The 18,658-nt window shown below is 56.6% G+C and overlaps 1 long non-coding RNA gene across 1 annotated transcript; it reads left to right on the top strand.

Annotated features, from left to right (window-relative positions):
* Window positions 1–10,075: 10,075 nt before the first annotated feature.
* LOC141954945 (uncharacterized) lies at window positions 10,076–11,376 on the top strand. Its single transcript, XR_012632297.1, has 4 exons — window positions 10,076–10,113; window positions 10,239–10,277; window positions 10,686–10,754; window positions 11,239–11,376. It is a non-coding gene; the product is annotated as an uncharacterized LOC141954945 (long non-coding RNA).
* The last annotated feature ends 7,282 nt before the right edge of the window (window positions 11,377–18,658 follow it).

Genomic DNA, 18,658 nt, shown 5'->3' with positions numbered 1-18,658 from the left:
TGACAGCCCTGACTGAGGGCTCTATTGCCATTGCAGTTGATTCTTGTGCAGGACGAGGTTGCAGTGCTTGCAGACAGGCATGAAATTATGTCTCATCCTTTGGCCTGGCCAGGCGCCAGGCTCCCACGACTGCCCCTGCCCCACACTGGCCAGAGGATGCTGCCCAGTGGAGGCAGCAAAGGAAACCTCCCCGGTACCCAGGTATCTGGACTGCTTCAACCCCCACAGCCACAGGCTCTCTCCAAGCTCCAGCAACAGGATCCTTGTGCCACGGGCCCTGGGAAAACACGCCTTATCAGAGATGCTGCGGGGCCAAACATCCCTTCTCTGGCGAGGGGAGCCTTGTCCCCACAATTAGCTCCAAGCGGCTGCTCGAGGACAAGCAGACGATTCATCATGTCCACTCTGAGCGGCCGCATCCTGGTTGGGGACCGTGTTGACCTGTGCTGATGATAATGGCGTTTAAGGGTGTCAAAAATTCACACTGACCGAGGTGAGAAACCAGGATGCAAATTATAGAATTGCAAGGGTAAATATTTATTCATGCACATGAGGTGTCCCAGTCAAATTGGGACACCCAAATGTGGTTTTACACAGAGTTCTTGTACCCTTGAACGGTTTGGTAAAATGTGACTTGACGAATCATTAACACCCGCACTGCCAGTCAATAAACATAGTAAACCCAAATCTTTCAGTAAAATGCTAATACCTCATTACATTACACTGTATATTGTGGGTTTATTTATATATATAAAAAATACAGATATATGTTAGACAGGGTCTCTGCTCTGGGGAGGTGTTGGCCGGGGACTGGGACTAGTTTGGGACTGGCAGCAATCCGAAGATGGTGTGATCTGGAACTTTGCACTGAGCTTAGCCCCTACGCCTCCCCCAGCCCTATCCCCCTCTGCTGCTGCCCATCCTTCACTACTGCTCCTCATTTCCCATGTCTCCCCATTCTCCCATCACCAAAACTGTCCAGTTCCAAGCCCCTCTGCCGTGCCATTGCCAGTGCCCCGGAGCCTCCTCCACCTCCCATTGGGAGACCCTGATTAACAGGGTTATAGTTAGGGTTGGGGTTAAGGACTAGGGTTTAGCATTAGGGTTAGGGTATAGGATAATGTGCCAGGGTGCAAGCTGTGTCTCTGCAAGATCACCTCATCTTTTCGTGACTTCCTCACACTGGAGAGGTTGTAAAACAACCTCCAGAGAACTGGATGCATTGATGCGTCCTCGGGCATCCTTCAGATGATGGACCCCCAAATACTCTATGATGTCCTTTATCTCAGGGTATGACTGCCACTTGACATGTTCATTGAGAGTTGAGCTTTGGAAGAGAGTTACTGCTGGCCTGGTTTGCACTTGTGTCCCTTTAATTGCCTTTACGTCTTTGAGCTTGGTTGTGTGACACATCCTTTGAGGAGGGATACAGCCACATAGGCAGAATGCGACGGAAAGGATTCACCAGGTCATCAAGATGGATGGACGTTATGGTCCTTGCCGTGTGTGACAGGTGCAAGTAAATGTCTCATGGAGCTGTCCTCAAGACTTGGTCACGGTCAGGCAGGAGGCAAGTAGCCTGTTTGGTCTCCCACATACCCCATGTAGGCATTTTAATCTGACCTAATCCCCCACACTTCCACAAAAAAAGAGAGAATTTTCATTTTAGGCAGTGAATCAATCGGTTTTCAGAGGAACAATTGAAAACACAAAGGGAAAAACATTCATGCACAGACAGGTCCAAGGTATCTGGGTGTGAGACTCACCAGGTGGTTCCCTGGGAGAGCCTCCAAGGATGACCTTGCAGACTGAGGATGGGTGTTTCTGCCTTTGGGGACCTGATACTCATTGTGGGAGGCCAGAAAGAGCATTTGGCAGTTTTGCAAATCTTGTCATGGAATGTCTAGGGAAGGACCTACAGCAGCAAAAGGAAGTGATCAAGGCTGGTTGGGGAGGAAAAAGCATGGGAAACAGAGGGGAAAGGAGAGAAAACGAGTGATAGGAGAGCAGCCGGATCTCAGTGTGCCACCATGCAGCCTGTTCATCCCCACAGACCTGCACAGCCTGAATTCATACAAGTAACCCCTGACCCCACCCTTATTCACTGCTGGTTGTTTTTCTCCTCTGGAGGCTTGACCCTACACACAAGAGAGACGTTGTTGGTGAAGACTGAAGCAAAGGAGGCCCGGAGTTCCTCAGACCTGTCTGGATCTGCTGTTAGTGATTACCCACCCAGTGGAGCAGCTAGCCCTGCATTTTATTCTTTCCATATTAAGGAAGCGGTAGCAGCTCACCTTCTTGCCCTTGATGTCCCCTGCAAGGTCCAAGCCGAAGGACACGTTGTTTTTCCTGAAAAAATGTCTGCTTCCCTGAAACGTGTTTCCAAATTCCTCCTTGACAGTCTGCCCTGCTTCCACCATCTAGTTCCCCAGCAGCTCTGTAGTGGGCTGCTGGACGGGCTGGACTCCTCACCCTTTGGGAACAACACTGGGAGAGAAGGAAGGAAGAAGGGAAAGAGGGGAGGAGAGAGGGAGGGAAGGATGGAGAAGGAAAAGAAAGGAAGGTGGTTAGCTTTCCTGAAAGAGTGAGCAGCTGTGCCAACATGGCCTGTGAGATGAGGAGGTGGGAAGAAGCCAAACATGAGCTGCAAGGAGTGGGAGGTGGCCACAGAGGGAAGAAACCAAATTGGTGCCTGTCACATCTACACAGCTTGGCTGTGGGGTATGAGGGGCGGGGGCTGATTCCCTCCATTCTCCCATCTAGTACCTAGGCAAATGGTGTTCACTTTCAGAGGTTTTACTGAGAGGGTGGAGCGGGGAGAGGAGAGATGCAATTTGTATGGGAAAAACGTGGGTTCACACACATGCACACACACAGCCCCATGGAGCCGCAGGCCCAGCCCTGGTGACAAGCTGCTAGGAGAAAAGCTCCTGAAGAGGGTTCATGGAACAGGCAGGTAAAGAGGGAGGGGGAGAGCTGGGCTTCCCAGAGCAGACAGGGGGAGGCAGGGGTCTGGGAAGAGGCAGGAAGGGAATGCCAGGGCTCCTGGAAAAGACAAAGAGAGACACTGGTGTGCTCCCACCGATGACAACCTCAATGAGAGCAACCCCATTGACGGCAATCATGGAACCCTAGAATGGTTTGGGTTGGAAGGGACCTTAAAGATCCTCTAGTTCCACCCCCTCTGCCATGAGCAGGGACGCCTTCCACTAGCCCAGGTTGCCCAAAGCCCCGTCCAACCTGGCCTTGAACCCTTCCAGGGAGGGGGCAGCCGCAGCTTCTCTGGGCAACCTGTGCCAGGGCCTCACCCCCCTGACAGGGAAGAAATTCTTCCTTATATCTAATCAAAATCTCCCCTCTTTCAGTTTAAAACTGTTACTCCTCACCCTATCAGTATAGCCCCTGATAAAGAGTCCCTCTCCATCTTTCCTTTAGCCCCTTTAAGTACTGGAAGGCTGCTGTAAGGTCTCCCAGGACCCTTCTCTTCTCTAGGCTGAACATCATGAACTCTCTCAGCTTGTCCTCATAAGGGAGGTGCTCCAGTCCCGATCATCTCTGTGACCCGCTTTGATGTCCTCCTGATGTTGGTGCCCCAGAGCTGGACACAGCACTGCAGGTGGGGTCCCATGAGAGCAGCGAAGAGGGGGAGAATCCTCCCTCGACCTGCTGGCCACACTTCTCTGGATGCAGCCCAGGACAGTTGGCTTTCTGGGCTGCGAGTGCACACTGCTGGCTCACGGTCAGTTTTGCATCCACTAATACCCCCAAGTCCTTCTCCTCAGGGCTGCTCTCAATCCACTCATCCCACAGCCTGTATTTTTGCATGGGATTGCCCCAACGCACGTGCATGACCTTGCCCTTGCCCTTGTTGAGGTTGGCGTGGGCCCACTTCTCAAGCCCGTCCAGGTCTCTCTGTATGGCACATCCCTTCCCTCCAGGTGTCGTCGACTGCACCACACAGCTCGGTGTTGTCAGCAAACCTTCCGAGGGTGGACCCCATCCCACTGCCCATGTTGCCAACAGCGATGTTAAACAGCGCCGGTCCCAACACCGACCCCTGAGGACGCCACTGCTCTCCACTCGCTCACGGAGCTGTTGATCCCAACTCTTTGAGTGACCGTCCAGCCAATTCCTTATCCACCGAGTGGTCCATCTGTCAAATCCATGTCTCCAATTTAGAGACAAGGATGTCGTGCAGGACACTTTTGCACAATTCAAGGTGGATGACGTCAGTTGCTCTTCCCTTAACCACCAGCACTGCAACCCCGTTGTCGAAGGCCATCAGATGTGTCGGGAGGGATATTCCCTCAGTGCATCCAAGCTGGCTGTCACCAATGGCCTCCTCGTATTCCATGTGCCCTAGCATGGTTTCCAGGAAGATTCAATCCATGATCTCACCAGGCAGAGATGAGACTGACAGGCCTGTAGTTCCCTGGGACTTCCTTTATCCCATATTTTAAAATGGGGTTTATGTTTCCCTCTTTCCAATCGGTGGGAAATTCACCAGGCTGCCACGAGTTCTCAAATACAATGGAAACTGGCTTAGCCACGTCACGCACCGGTTCCCCCAGGACTCATGGATGCATCCCGCCAGGTCCCACGGCCTTGTGCACCTTCAGGTTCCTTAGATGGTCTCAAACCTGATCTTCTCCTGCAGTGGATGGTGCTTCACTCCCAGTCCCCATCTTTACCTTCTGTATCTCGGGCAGTGTGGCTGGAGCACTTGCCCGTGAAGACGGGCAAAAAAGTCATTGAATACTTCAGCCTTCTTTATATCTGAAATGCTGGGGTTTCAGCCCCCAGCCCCAAGTTAAGGTTGACATACGGGTGACTCCCCCAGCCCTTCCCAAAGGGGGGTGAGTTTGCCTTTAGGCTTCCCCCCAGGGTGGGCGGCCTGGCAGACAGAGCCATGGGGTAAAGGAGCCCCAGGGGTCCCGCAGTCAGTAACCCAAGGTCAGGTGTCCCACTGAGGGATAACAGCTGGGACCCCTGGCAGGAGGGGCAGTGTCTGTGTGTGAGGTGGGTGCCCTGTGCAGAGCTCCCTGTTGGGGAAGGGCCTCCCGCCTCCCTGGGACTGGGCTCCACTCAGGTCTGGCTTTTGTAAACGCGGGCTGTGCAGAGATTCAGTCTGTGGCTTCCTTGGTCTGATGTGTTTGGCTCGCTGACTCGGTTGTCTCCCGTCCCTTCTATGAGAGACTGCATGTCACCATTTATCCCACCCATTGCTGGTCGTTGTTGGGGTCAGTGGGATTGATGTTGATTGTGTATAATCTGACCGACTTGTCTGTACCCCCAGCGCTCACCCATGGACTGACCCGTTTGTATCAAACACAACTTGGTTATTGGTTCATCTTTGTGCTGGCTGTGTCTTTTATGTTAAGCCTGGTAACTGGCAAAACAATATCCTAGGTGAGTAATTCTCCCAGAGAGAGGCCAAATTTTCGTTCTCTCACAAACATAACTGTAAAAGCTCATTTTGCTGCCCTTGATGTCCCTGGCCAGAATTCATTCTATCAGGGCTTTGTCCTCCTGAACCTGATCTCTGGATGCTTGGACAATTTCTCTGTATCCTTCCCAGGCTACTTGTTCTTGCTATCACCTTCTGTAGGCTTCCTTTTTATGCTTGAGCTTGTCCAGGAGCTCCTCGTTCATCCATTCGGACCTCCTGGCGTTCTTACCTGACATCCTCTTTGTCCAGATGCCTCACTCCTGTGCTTGGAGGAGGTGATCCTTGAATATCCACCAGCTCTCTTGAGCCCCTCTTCGCTCTAGGGCTTCATCCCATGTTACCCTGCAATGCAGATCCCTGAAGAGTCCAAAGTCTGCTCTCCTGAACTCCAGGGTAATGATCTTCCTCCGCACCCTCCTCACTACCGTGTGGATCTTGAACTCCACCCTTTCATGGTCACTGCAGCCATGGCTGCCCTTGAGCTTCACACTCCCCACCTACTCTTTCTTGGTGAGAACAAGATCCAGCAAAGCACCTCTCCTTGTTGGCTCCTCTGTCACTTGGAGAAGGAAGTTATTATCAACAAATTCCAAGAACCTGCTGGATTTCTTATGCCCTGCTGTGTTGCCCTCCAACAGAAATCGGGGTGGTTGGCATCCCCCCCTGAGGAGCAGAGCTTGTGAATGTGAGGCTGCTCCCATCTGTCTCTAGAGGACCTCAACCATTCCTCCTGGTTCTGTGGCCTGTAGCAGAACCCCGGTATAACATCTCCTGTGCCTGCCTTTATGTTAACATATATTAGTGATATTCCTAAAAAATTGGTTAACCTTAGAAAAACCCGAGAAAAAAATCCTTGAGAAGTACCAATAGGAGTATTTTAGTTACCCAAGGACATTCAAGATACTGAAGAGCTAATGTAATGACGGAGAAGGTATCTGTCATGCCGGAGAAGACGGTGAATGTGTCGCTCTGGGTTTCCTCCACTGAAAACTTGGAGCAGAAAAGTAAAAAGTGTAATTGTTAATTGCCTCCATGAGATTATTCCAAAATTAAAGTAGTAGCATCAGAGCTGAGCTCCAATACCTGGTTAAGCTCAAGGCCAGAGCTTTTACAGTCCATCTCCCTGACAAAACACCGCCAGGCGCTACAGAGCACAGCAAACTGCAAAAGCCAAAGCAGCCTTTAACATGTACAACAGAAAAGGGAGCAGGGACAGAGCAGATAAACTGATGTTGAGCCCAGAGAAGTCAGCGGCACAGCCTGCAGCTGTGAAACAGAAATCACCATTGGAAGTTCCCTCTAACACGCTCTGGACCACTCTGCTGGTCACTGGAGCCCAGCCAGAAGCAGCACAGCAGGACAGAGCCCCCTGCTGAGTCCTGTCCTTCCCCGCACCCTCCGCAGGCGCTACGGGACACGGGAACTGGAGGGCACTGGGATACTGGGAAGCAAGAGGTAAATGTGGAGAAAACAGGGCCCCCACTGTCCATCTGTCCCCACCGACACACCTGCCCGTGCTGCAGAGCTGCCTCTCCCCCTCCTGCTGCCCCCCACCCCTCCTCCTCCCCTTCCGTGCCTGCCGCGGTTCGTCTCTCTCCCTCCCTGCCTCCATCCCTGGGTCTCCTGCCGTGGGGCAGGGGAAGGTGCAGCTCCAAATGGTAGAGGGCAGAGCTGGGGCGGCTGCTGAGGCTCCAACCCCACACAGCCCTGCACCATGAACAGGTGAGCCCAGTGTTTCTACCAAGGCCGAGGGAGTACGAGCATTTTCTTTGTACCTTTGATGTGAAGTGCCTGTTAAATTCCATCCACCGGTTTTGCGCTTCTCTCAAAGGCAGCCTTGACCGCTCCTGAGTCAATATTCCTCAGTGATGACAGTGCATACAATTCATCAGTCCTTTACACAATAACTTCAGAATACAAATAACGTCACCGCATAGTTAAACACGATAAAAAGTCCAACGCTGTGTAGCACAGTTATTGAACAGAGAGTGCACAAAGCAGCATCTGTTAAAATGACAATCTTCCAGGTGACTGCCTGCCTTTGGGCAATTTCCAAAGCAAATATTCAAGTCAGTTGCCTTGAAGCTTCTCACCACCGATCCACAACAGAGCTCTTCTTCAGAGTCAGTGTCCCGTAAAGATCTCAGCATCACCCCTGGCAATGACATATAATGTCAGTGAAGAACCTGAGCCATTTGCAGTTCTCCCGAACCACTTCTCCGTGTGTTTTGGTTTCTTTGAAGCTGCAACAGCAATCTGTATCATCGTGGGAACAAAAGCAGTGACCACTTGGATTCCCTGAAACTCAGGCAAACCTCCCGCTGACTTCAAAAGCTAAACCAGATTTACACCACCAGTCTTTGACTCCCAGTTTGTGTCCCGCAGTACCAGACCATGCTCACACCCTCACAGACAGAGGACCTAAACACCGCACTATTTTACTTTCCGACACGTGACGCAGACTCTGGGTGGGTTTGGAAGTGAATGGCGACTGGGAAGCACAGCGTGGTGGCCTGAATTACTGTGGCACGTAACAACCAGAGGCTGAGTTTGCAGAGGACCGTGGTGGCCTTAGGAAGTGTTCCTGGATCTGGTGCCATAACGGTGATGTGCCACGGCCTCCGCACAGGCAGTGAGCCCAGTGCATTCAGCGCTGCTGTTGCTCAGTGCAGCCAGTGGCTTTGCGGGTCACTACATGTGGTTACTTCTGACTCCCAGCTCCCGAGAGAGACAAGTACCTACGTGCTGCATCTCCTGACTGAGGCCTTACTGGCCCTGTCTCCTCCCAGTTCTCACTCACACCACCAGGAGAAATGCCCTCTTCTCATGAGGCAGAAATAAATAAACACCTCTCCCGTCCTCTACCTCTGCTGATAGTCGTGTGCCTCTACAGGGAGGGAAAGCAGAGGTGCCTGAGCTTCTGGATCCAAACTATGTCCACCTTCATCAGGAGTATGTCCCTGCTAACTGAGGATCCAGCCATTCCCTCTGCAGTCTGGGGCATTTGCGTGCTTGAGGAGAGCAATGACAGCAGATCACGTGAGTGTCAACACCTGACAGAACGGGTGCGTCGGTGCCGGGTTGCTGGAAAAGGTCCTGCCTGGCTTGTGTGAGCCAGGCCAGCAGCTTCGCCCAGTGGCTCTCCCCACTCCGAGTGCAGAGCTGAACCCCTTGCCTACAACCCCACAGTGCCCCTGCCCCACACTGGCCAGATGCTGCTGCCCAGGCCTCCAGGGTGGGGATGTTTGGGCCAGGGGTGCTGTGAAGGAAACCACCATGGAAATGCCGGGACGTCTGCAGCTATCAGTAGGGTCATTTCTGCATCCCCTCACCACCCCCAGATTCCTGGGGCTGTCCATGTGCAGCTGCCCCATGCAGGAAGCTGGAGCGATGCCAGGGAAGGTGGCCGGATCCGTGCCAGAGGTGGGGCTGGCTCTGTGCTGGGTCTGGGCTTGTGGCCAGGGCTGGTGTCCCTGCCAAGCCTGGCTTTGCCCTGGAGACTTTCGGGGAGAACAAGGAGGAGTCCTGGGAGGGATAAATCTGCCCCTCGCCTTCTCCAGCTTCACCCGGCACTCACCACACCTCGGAGGAAGATGAAGGCCGCAGTGCTCAGCGTGGCCCTGCTCTTCACCATCCTGCTGTGCACCCTGGAAGATGCTCAGGTGAGTCCCCAGGGCCACGGCAAGGGGCTCAAGGCTGGGGATGGCTCTTGGCTGCCGGACATCAGCTCTCCTGCAGAATAGAATTGTAGTGGGGAGCAGGAAATCCCTTGCCTTGGCCTCTCCCTTTCCCAAGCAAGGGGCTCCTCCAGGCCCCCCTGCACCTCCAGCCCTGGGCAATGCAGCTTTCAACCTCCCCACAAGAATTAGTGTTCTTGTGCCCAGAGCCCAAGTTTCTCACTGGATGCTCAGATGTGTCTCCTCCCTGGGAGGGCCCCACCAGTTTCTTGTCTTGGTGCCCCCACCTCCCTCTCTTTTGGGCCTCCCCATCACATACTGTTGGTCTCCTCAGACATGTTTCCCTGGGATCTCCTCCGTGTCCTATCTAGGGTTACCAAATCCTGTCCTTGTGATCATTCCCAACGCCTTTCTTTCCGTCTTTCCCACGAGTCTTTTGCCTTTCATCCTCTCCACTGCGGCACTGTCCTGAGATCCCATCCTTGAGCCCCCACACCCAAACACTCCCCCGATCCCATCGGTTTTGGCCTCTTCATTCCTCTTCCTTCTGCCTCCCCTGACCACAATGCTTGAAGTCCTCGTGTCCTCTCCAATACAATGCCTTTATCCCCCACGTGCAGCCAACGCAGTCCTGTCCCTTCAAAACCCCCAGCTCAGCACCCTGGGGTCCGGTAATTAAACCCTGTCTTTGGGTCTCCCCACACCTCAAGCCCATCTTCTTGGGAGACCCTGAATTCCCCACACTCTCCTTGTCTCCATACCCAACCCCGGTCCCTGCATGAACAGGTATCCCAGGTGAAACATGGAGGAATGGGACTGGGAGTAGCAGAAGGGATATTGCCATTCAGACCAGGGGGAAGCCATGGGCCTGGGGGGACTGAGGACACCTGTGCCCTACACACCCCTCCAGCAAGGGCCAATCCAGACCACCCCTTTGCTCTTCCTCCCTAGGCATTTTGGGAAGAAGGTGGAAAAAATGTGCGGGAGGTGAGTAGTGGGGTTGACTTGGAGGTCACCCAGTCTGGGGAACTGGAGGACAAGGTGGTCCTCCCAGCCCTTGCGGGGACTGGGGACATCCCAGTGACCAGCGAGGTCTCGTGTTTTCTCTGCAGGTGCGGTTCCTCAAATTCAGGAAAGTGAAGAGGGCTGAGGTGGGTACCAAGCGTTCTGTCTCCCCCTGACACACCCAGACATCCCACGGCCACGACAGTCCAGGGCATCCCAGTGTGTCCCAGTACACCCCACTGCAGCCCCAGAAAACACCCCTGCACCCCAGTGTTTCTTCAGGGAGGCCTTATTCCTGGGGTTCCCATTGCATACCCGTCCACCTCATTACAACCCAGTACACACCAGTGCAACCCAGGATGCCCCAGTACACAGCCATGCAACCACGTGGGCCCCCTCCTCAGGACTCCCACTCCTTTCTGTGCACCACCATACAAGCTCACGTACCCCATTGGTCCCAGAGGCACCTTCCCCAAGGATCCCACTGCTGTCCCCTAACTGCCAGTACACCCCAATGCACTCAGGCGTGTCCTTAACTCCCCCTTTCTCCCCAGCCCCTTCTGGATGACATGATGGTGGAGGTTCAGCCCCCAGAAAGCCTGGCTGTGTCTGCTGATTTCTAGGTGAGCAGGATCAGGGTGTCTCCAGCCCCACAAAGAATCCTGGGCCCCGGGGTTTCCCTGAGACCTCAGGCGTGGGCAGACCTTGGGAATGGGAGAGGGAAACAGAGGGGACTGCCCCTGCCCCATGTCACCCATCAGGGTGAGCGGGACAGAGCTGCCCCCATGCCTTTCCGTGCACTCCGTGGGGCTCTACAGCCCCATGGCTCACCATGTGCAGGCCAGGCAGGACTTTGGTGCCACCCAAACCCCAGGATCACTGTGAGGGCTGGGCAGGGATCTGCGAGATGTAGGGGCATCCCGCGGCAAGGACAAACCGGGCAAGGGGCTCTGGCTGTCATGTGTGTCCTGTCCTGCGTATCCTGAGGGCTCCCATTCCCTTCTTCCTTCCCCAGGACTCTGCAGAGAGAGATGCTGGGGACAAGGCCCCTCTCCTGTCCCAGCTGGCACTGGGGGGGGGTGTCACATTTTGGGCTCTGTCTTTCAGGACTGGAGCTGGTGGTGACACCCTTGCCCTGTGCCCCTCCAGCGGCATGAGGAGATGATCATCCCTGGATGACCCCACCTGACCCCCGGGAGCCCTGGGCCATTTCCCTCTCATGATCAATAAACCCCTTCAGCAAAGCTTCACTCCGTGTGTGTCCGTGTGTCCGTGTCCACGTCCCCTCTCCTCTGCCAGCCCCCGGACGCCCGGGTCCTCTCTGGCTGCACCACGGCGATGAGCAGCGTGGCTGAGGGAGCCCGGGTTCCTGGGGTGTCTCTGTAAAGGAGATCCCCTTCCCACCCACCATGTGCCCCCCAGCAAGGGCAGATTAGGGCAAACTGGGGTGTCCCACCATGAGGCTGGGAGAGGCGAGGGGCAGCTGATGCCAGCCCTTGGGGCACCCGGTGCTTTGGAGGCACAGCAGGAAACAGGTTCTTGTCGGGCTGCAGTGAGCACCATCCCCCAAAGAGCACAGTTTGGGGTTGGGGCAAGAAAGGAGCGTGGACAGGCAGCCCAGAACGCTGGGTCCTCTGCCCCGCCCTGGCAGGGGCGGAGGTTCCCTGTCCCATGGACTCAGCTCTCCTGGGCTCATGGGAGATGTCAGAGCCCCGCTCTGGTCCCATGTGCCTTCCTGGGCCCCCAGACCACAACCTCCTCTGGGGTGTAACAGCCCCAGCACAGCCAGAAAGGCAGGTCATGGTTCCCACATGCTGGAATGACCTCCCCCTGTCCCCCGCCATGTGTGGCCCGGCTTTATGGGACTTCATGCTCATTCCCTCTCGGCTGTCGTTTCATCTCTCCAGACAGGCACTGAATTACCAACGACTTTCACATTAGGGATTTTTCCCTCACCCCACTGCATGTGATGATCTTAAGGCCTTTTCCAACCTAAATGATTCTCTGATTCCATGCCTTCAGTGGGGTTGAGTGCAGGGGAATATGTCCCAGGGAGCTGGGGGTGCCCAGGGCAGCAGAATGCAAGCAGGGCTGTTGGGCACCAGCATCATGTGGCTTGTCCCTAGGTTGTGGGGCTGGGGCAGGAGCTGTCAATTGGGAAACAAATAGCAAAAGGGGAAGAAAGAACCAAAATGAACCAGGACATAGACCTGACAGGGCAAATATGGAGACAAAGAGAAAGAACAAACTTCACTGCGTATAAAAATTTATAACATTTCCTGTCTTATTTTTTTTACAATGAAACTAATTATAAAAAAAAAAAAAAAAAAAGAAAAAAAAAAAAGACTGACTAATATATCTTGGGAGTCATGTGCTTGTGCCCTTTACACGTCTTGTGTGGGACTCGAGGGACTCAGACGTCTCCTAAACGGCTTCTTCTTGAGCCCAGTGTGCGCAGGAGGGGCACTTGGTGCTCAAAGGGAAGCCTGTGTCTGGTGGGGCTCTGCAGAGCCCTGACTGGCATCCAGTGCCTCTAGACAGTCCCATTAACGGCTGCAGGGATGGAGAGGGCTCTTTACAGAACAAATCTGTAACAAATCTGAGGGGGCACTGGGAGTTCATTGGGTTATTAACAGGATGTGTGTGCAGATAGTTAGAGGGGATCCCTGGGGGTGGGCAGGCTAAGTAGGTCCTGGGACCCTTGGGGACATCTGGGGGTACCCAGGTGTCCTGTTTCCACTAGGATAGGGTCAGGTTTCTCCCAAGCAGGGGGAAGGGATCTCCAGGCGGGTTATTCATACCATGCTGATGCCAGGTCCAGCGCAGCGCGGGAAGCCTTCCCGTGTGACTTTGGTCTGGGGAAGCACGCGTGGCGGGCTGGCTGTGTTCATTGCGGTATTTCTCTGTGTATCTTGTCTTGTTTATTGTTATTAATGTTTATTGTTGTTATTATTGCTGTTGTTGTTGTTCAGATTGTTTATTACAGTGTTGTATTAAATTTCTTCTTATTTTAACCCGGGGTTTGTGCCCTACTTGTGTCGGGGTGGGGGGGGGGGGAGGGATACTGTCAACATGGTCTCCGATCCTGGCGGGCTTAAAACTATCACACCAGGTTACTCCCTGTGTCACACTAGGTTACTCCCAATAAAAGTTTCCCAGTGTTCTCCTGTGTGCTGTGACCCCTCTGGACCGGGGGGACATGGGAAAACTTGGGGACATTAAGAGACACTCTGTGAGCCCCCAGACCATCCTCTATGTTTCCATAGAAGGGTCCCAGACACGGGGAGACTGGGGGGAATACATGGGGACACTGGGTGACCCCAGGGACATGGAGGGCCTCCCCCAGGCCAATAACCCCTGTTTGCATACAGGTGTCCCAGGACACTTGGGGATGCTGTACGACAATGGGGGACACATATGGGAACACTGGGGGATGCTCAGGGACACTTTGGGGATCCCCAGACCACTCTTTGTGTCCCCAAAGAGGGGTCCTGGAACACAGGGGGACACAGGAGGGGAATACTGTGGGAGACCACCAGGCAACCCCACCCATCCACCATAGAGGGGTCCCAAGAAAACATGGGGACCACTAAGTCACCTGGGGACACTGCTGGGGGGAACATGGGGACATGGGGGGAACCCCAGGCCACCCCCTGTCCTTATAGAGGAATCCCAGGATACTGGGATACCTGGGGGAGATACTGGGGGACCACCAGGACACTCCCCAGCCCCATAGAGATGTCCCAGGACATTTGGGGACACAGCGGGGGTGACACAGGGAGAGCAGAGGACCACCAGGCCAGCCCCTGTTCCCAGCAGCAGGGTCCCAGTGGGGTCACTGGGCAGAGTGGGGGGACTGGGCCACTGCCCAAGGTTTCTGTTGCTTTTCTCAAAGGAGGGGGGCAGCTGTGGACTGATCTGGGGGACAGCACTGGGGGTGGTGTCAGAGGGGGCAGTTTGGGTGCTGGGTGGTGGCACCTGTGGGTTTCCCGGTGTCCCCCTTGGTGTCACTGGTGGGGGACAGGGACACCACGCTGTACTTCTGGACGCTGCCAGTGACAGCGGCACTGGGGATCGTGGGTGCCGCTGGCACCAGTTTGACCACAGGCTGGTCACTGGGGACAGTGGTGGTGCCTGGGGAGGTGGCCGTGGGCACAGGGCTGGGGCTGAAGGTCATCACCTCTGGACAGGGGGACTGTGTGGGGCACGGGGACACGGTGGGTGCCCCTCGGAGTGGGTGGGACGGGCAAGGCCAGGATCCCCCGCGGGGCCTGGCATGTGGCTCTGCACTTGCTGCGGGAGCAGCAGCCCCGGTGACGTGGGTGACACCAACCTCAGGGGGTGGCAGGAGGCTGAGGGCGTCCCTGCCTGTATGTGGGGGTGCCGATGTCACTGTGGCCGTGGTGACCCGCCAAGGCTGTCCCTGCACGTCTATGGAGATGCTGATGCCACCGTTGCCATGGTGACCCGCCAGTGGTGTCCCTGCCCATATATGGTGATGTGATGTCACAATGGCCACTGTGCCCCACGGCAACAAGCCTCTAACAAGGGTCGCTGGGTTCCAGCCGTGCGTCAGTGCGACCTGGGAGGTGAGGAGAGAGCAGGGCAGGGAAGGGGCTGGTCGGGGGCTGCTGAGGGAGGAGTGGGGGGTCCCACACCTCGGGGCACCGGGGCTGTGCTGAGAGCTGACCCGCGCCCCGCTTCTCCCTCAGAGCCAGCCGAGGAGCATCTGGGAGAGACACCCCGGTGCTGCTGGGACAGGGACGCTCCCAACGTTCGCTGAGGACGTGCGCCATGGCTGAGAGGCGAGAGGAGGAGGCCCCCGACTCGATGGAGCAGGGTGAGAGCAAAGTTTCCGTCCCGCAGCACAGCAGAGGGGCTGTCGGGGGTCAGCGTGGGGCCGAGCGCGGTGGCAGGGGGAGGCAGTGCCTGCGATGCCCCTTCCTCACCACGGCCCCCAGCCCTGCCCCTCAGCCCCTCAGGGACGGAGCAGGGCCCTGGGGACGATCCCTCAGGGACGCTTCCCCCAGCCCCACAGAGGTGCTCATTCCCGCCGGCGTTTGCTCTCTCCCCTCCAGCGTGCGTGCTGTGTGGCCGGGCAGCGGCAAATCTGGATCTCTGGGGGCCAAAAATCGAGATGGATGGGCTCTATGTCCATCGCTTTTGCGTGGTAAGTGCCCTGGGGCTCGCTCCAGCTCGCCGACAGGCACTCCCGGACACGCTCTCCTCATCAGCTCCTTCTCTCTTCTCTTCTCTTTGCAGTATTTTGCCAGTGAGCTTTTTTACTGGCAGGATGAGGAATCAGGGCTGCTGGGAATTCTCCCTGGAGACATTCTCCGCACAGTCGAGTTGGCAACGCAGAAGGTGAGGACCTTGAACGTATCAGGGAGATTTGTGTGAGGAGAGCTCTGGGGGAGCTTAGCCCAGAGCCCAGGGAAGAACTCCCAGCCCCTCCAAGCAGCCCCGGGACAAAAGCCTTGCTCCCAGCAGCTCCACAGAGCTCCAGCCCAGGAGCCTGGGGCGCCGGGCGGATCTGTGGGCTGTGGCCCAGCAGCGGCCACATGCTGCGCCCTGCCCGGAGGCGTGGGGCTGGCTGGGGAGGCCCTGAGGCTGCCGCTGACGGGGCTGCTCTGCTCTTTCCAGCGATGCTTCGTCTGCGGGGAGAGCGGGGCCGCCATCACCTGCTGCTGGGAGGGCTGCGACCGCAGCTTCCACCTGCCCTGTGCCATCGAGGGTGAATGCGTCACTGAGTACTTTCCTCCGCACAGGTAGCTCCTTTCCCCTCCTCGTCCCCACAGGGGGAGGACCCAGCACTTCTCACCTCACCCATCCCTTCCCTCTGCCCCCCAGCTCCTTCTGCAGGGAGCACCGCCCAGAGCAGGAGGTGGAGGCGGTTCCAGAGGAGAACATCAGCTGCCTCATCTGCCTGGAGCCTGTGGGAGACAGAAAGTCCTTCCACACCATGGTGTGCCCCATCTGCAAACACGCCTGGTTCCACCGGGACTGCATCCAGGTAGGAGCCGTTCCCTCACCCCCGGACACGGCAGGAGATGGGCAGCACCAGGGTCTAACTCCTGCTCCTTTTGCTTCCGTTGCAGGGCCATGCTCTCTCTGCGGGTATTTCCTTCAACTGCCCACACTGCAGAAATGAACATGACTTTCTCACGGACATGCTCAGCATGGGTATCCGAATCCCCTTGAGGTTGGTGTCCCTGCAGTCCTGCCCCTCCTCTGTCCCGTCTGCCTGGGCTTCAGCTTCACGGAGGAGCTGGAAACCGGGCAGGAGGGAGGAGCAGGGCTGCCCTGCATCGGCCTCATGCCGGGGCAGCAGGGGCTCAGCCATTTCCCTTTCTCCATCAGATTGCCATCATGGGAGAATGAGCCTGAAGAGGAAATACTAATTGAGATGCACAGCCGCTGCGATGCCCGTGAGTGCCTGTGTCCCGAGGGCAGGGAGCACACAGAGGAACGGGGGTAAGTTGCCAAAGCAGCACCCTGGGCTCTGCATGGGATCTCTGCCTCACCGAGACCTCGGAGCAGAAGGACTGAGAACAGGAGCTGTGCCGCACAACCCTGTGTGCGGCCACTTTGTCCTCACAGCCATGAACCCTTTTGTTCCCCAGGCCCTGGGAACTGCTCCTGTGCAGCTCCTGCGCTGCTGAAGGCACCCACCGGCGCTGCTCCAACGTCAGCACCGACAGGATCATCTGGGAGTGCGAGAGCTGTGCTGGCCAGGGCAATGGTAAGAGGCAAAGCACCTTCATGCCCCTGGGCTGGGGCCAGGGCCCAGGCAAGGCCTGGCAGCGGGTGCCCAGGCTGGGCTTGGCAGAGCCTCTCTGCCCCAGGAGGGCTGGGGCACCGCTCTGGCCTCTCCACTGTGGCCTCTGTGCCCCTGACCTTCCTGCTCCCCCTTACAGCCTCCACTGACAGCTCAGGACTCGCTGGCTCCGGTAATGGTAGCCCGTCAGAACTGGGGCCATCCAATGTCTCACCTCCACCAGAGAGCAGCAGCCCCAACATTGGTAGCCAGGCAGGATTGGGGCAGTCCAACAACTCCCCAGCACATGAAGGCAGCAGCAGCTCCATCTCACCTGGGCCCGTACCAAGTGCTGAGAGCAGCACTCCCAGCCCGGCAGCGCTGGGGACGTCCCAGGGCTCCCCAGTGCCAGAGACCAGCAGCCCCGGCACAGGTAGCCAGGCGGCATTGGGGCCGTCCCATGACTCCCCAGCGCTTGAGGGCAGTAGCAGGCCATTTGGGCCCGTGCGGAGGAGGAACAGCTCCCGTGCAGAACGACGTGCCCAGACGCCCTACAGCCGGCCCAGAACACGCCGGGGGAGGAGCCCCATGCCAGCACCAAGGGCTGAGAGCAGCAACCCCGGCCAGGCTGCGCTCGGGACATCCCAGATCTCCCCAGTGCCGGAGAGCATCAGTTCCAGCACTGGCAGCCAGGAAGCATTGGGGCCGTCCCAGGACTACGCAGAGATTGAGGGCAGCAGCTCCAGCCGCCATGGGCCTGTGCGGAGGAGGCACCGCTCCCGCATGGAACATCGGGCCCAAAACCCTTACAGTCGGCCCGGACACAGGCGCCGGACCAGCCGTGCGCAGTCCCCACGTGATGGCCCTGATCCCCATCCAGAACAATAAAGTTGACCGTTGATCTCTGCCCTGGGAGATTCCACGCTCATCTGTCACCTTCCTCCTCCTCTCCCTTTCTCCAGGGGCAGCGTTAGGGGCCGGGCCCAGAGGGTTTCTTCCCCCGGGGCCTGGCAGCCCCTTGCCCAGCCCTCCCTCCTTGCGGGCTGGCCTTGGCCGGCTGCCCAGCGCCATGGCCGGGTGCTTCGGGCCTCGCTGGCCCCGCAGCTGGCTCAGTCTCCCCGGGGAAGGGTCACACCGGGGGCAAAGCTCCTTTTCCTTACAGGTTCCGCTCAGTGTCACTAGCAATTGTGATAAAACAGTAACAGTGAGGGAAAGTACAAAGGGGCGCTGCACCCTGTGATTGCTCACCACCCGCCCGCTGATACCCAGCCCCTTCCCAGCCAGCGATCCCCAAAAACCGAGACCCCGCACTCGCAGTCCCAGGTGCAGGAGAGAACCCCCCGCTTCCCAGCCGCCCCTCCTTGACACCCTGAGCACGACGTTACAGGAGATGGGACATGCCGCTGGCTAAGCTGGGGCTCTGGCTCTGCCCCCGCCGAGACCTTGATCTCTGACATCAACCCCTGTAGGATCAGCATTCTTCTCATGGCAAATCCCGTACGGAATCCAAAACACAGCGCTAGTCGAGCTGCTGAGGAGAAAAATTAACTCTATCCCAGTGAAACCAGGGCAGGCTCCACCCCTTACGTTACACCATTTATATACCGTTCACGTCATGCTCAGGTTCCCAAGACATTCTAAGGAATCCCCGTCCCATTCCCTGCTCTCAAATGTGTCTCCACAGATCTCATTCCCTTCGTCTGTGGGCCACCCCTCCAAAATGTGCAGTGAGATCATTTAGCCCATAACTTTGGCTTCCATCTCTCAGGA

The sequence above is a fragment of the Athene noctua genome, unplaced genomic scaffold, assembly GCF_965140245.1.
Source record: "Athene noctua unplaced genomic scaffold, bAthNoc1.hap1.1 HAP1_HAP1_scaffold_42, whole genome shotgun sequence".
In the NCBI taxonomy this organism is placed as follows: domain Eukaryota; kingdom Metazoa; phylum Chordata; class Aves; order Strigiformes; family Strigidae; genus Athene; species Athene noctua.
The sequence above is the reverse complement of the archived record's forward strand: the minus strand, read 5'-3'. Positions and strand labels throughout refer to the sequence as shown.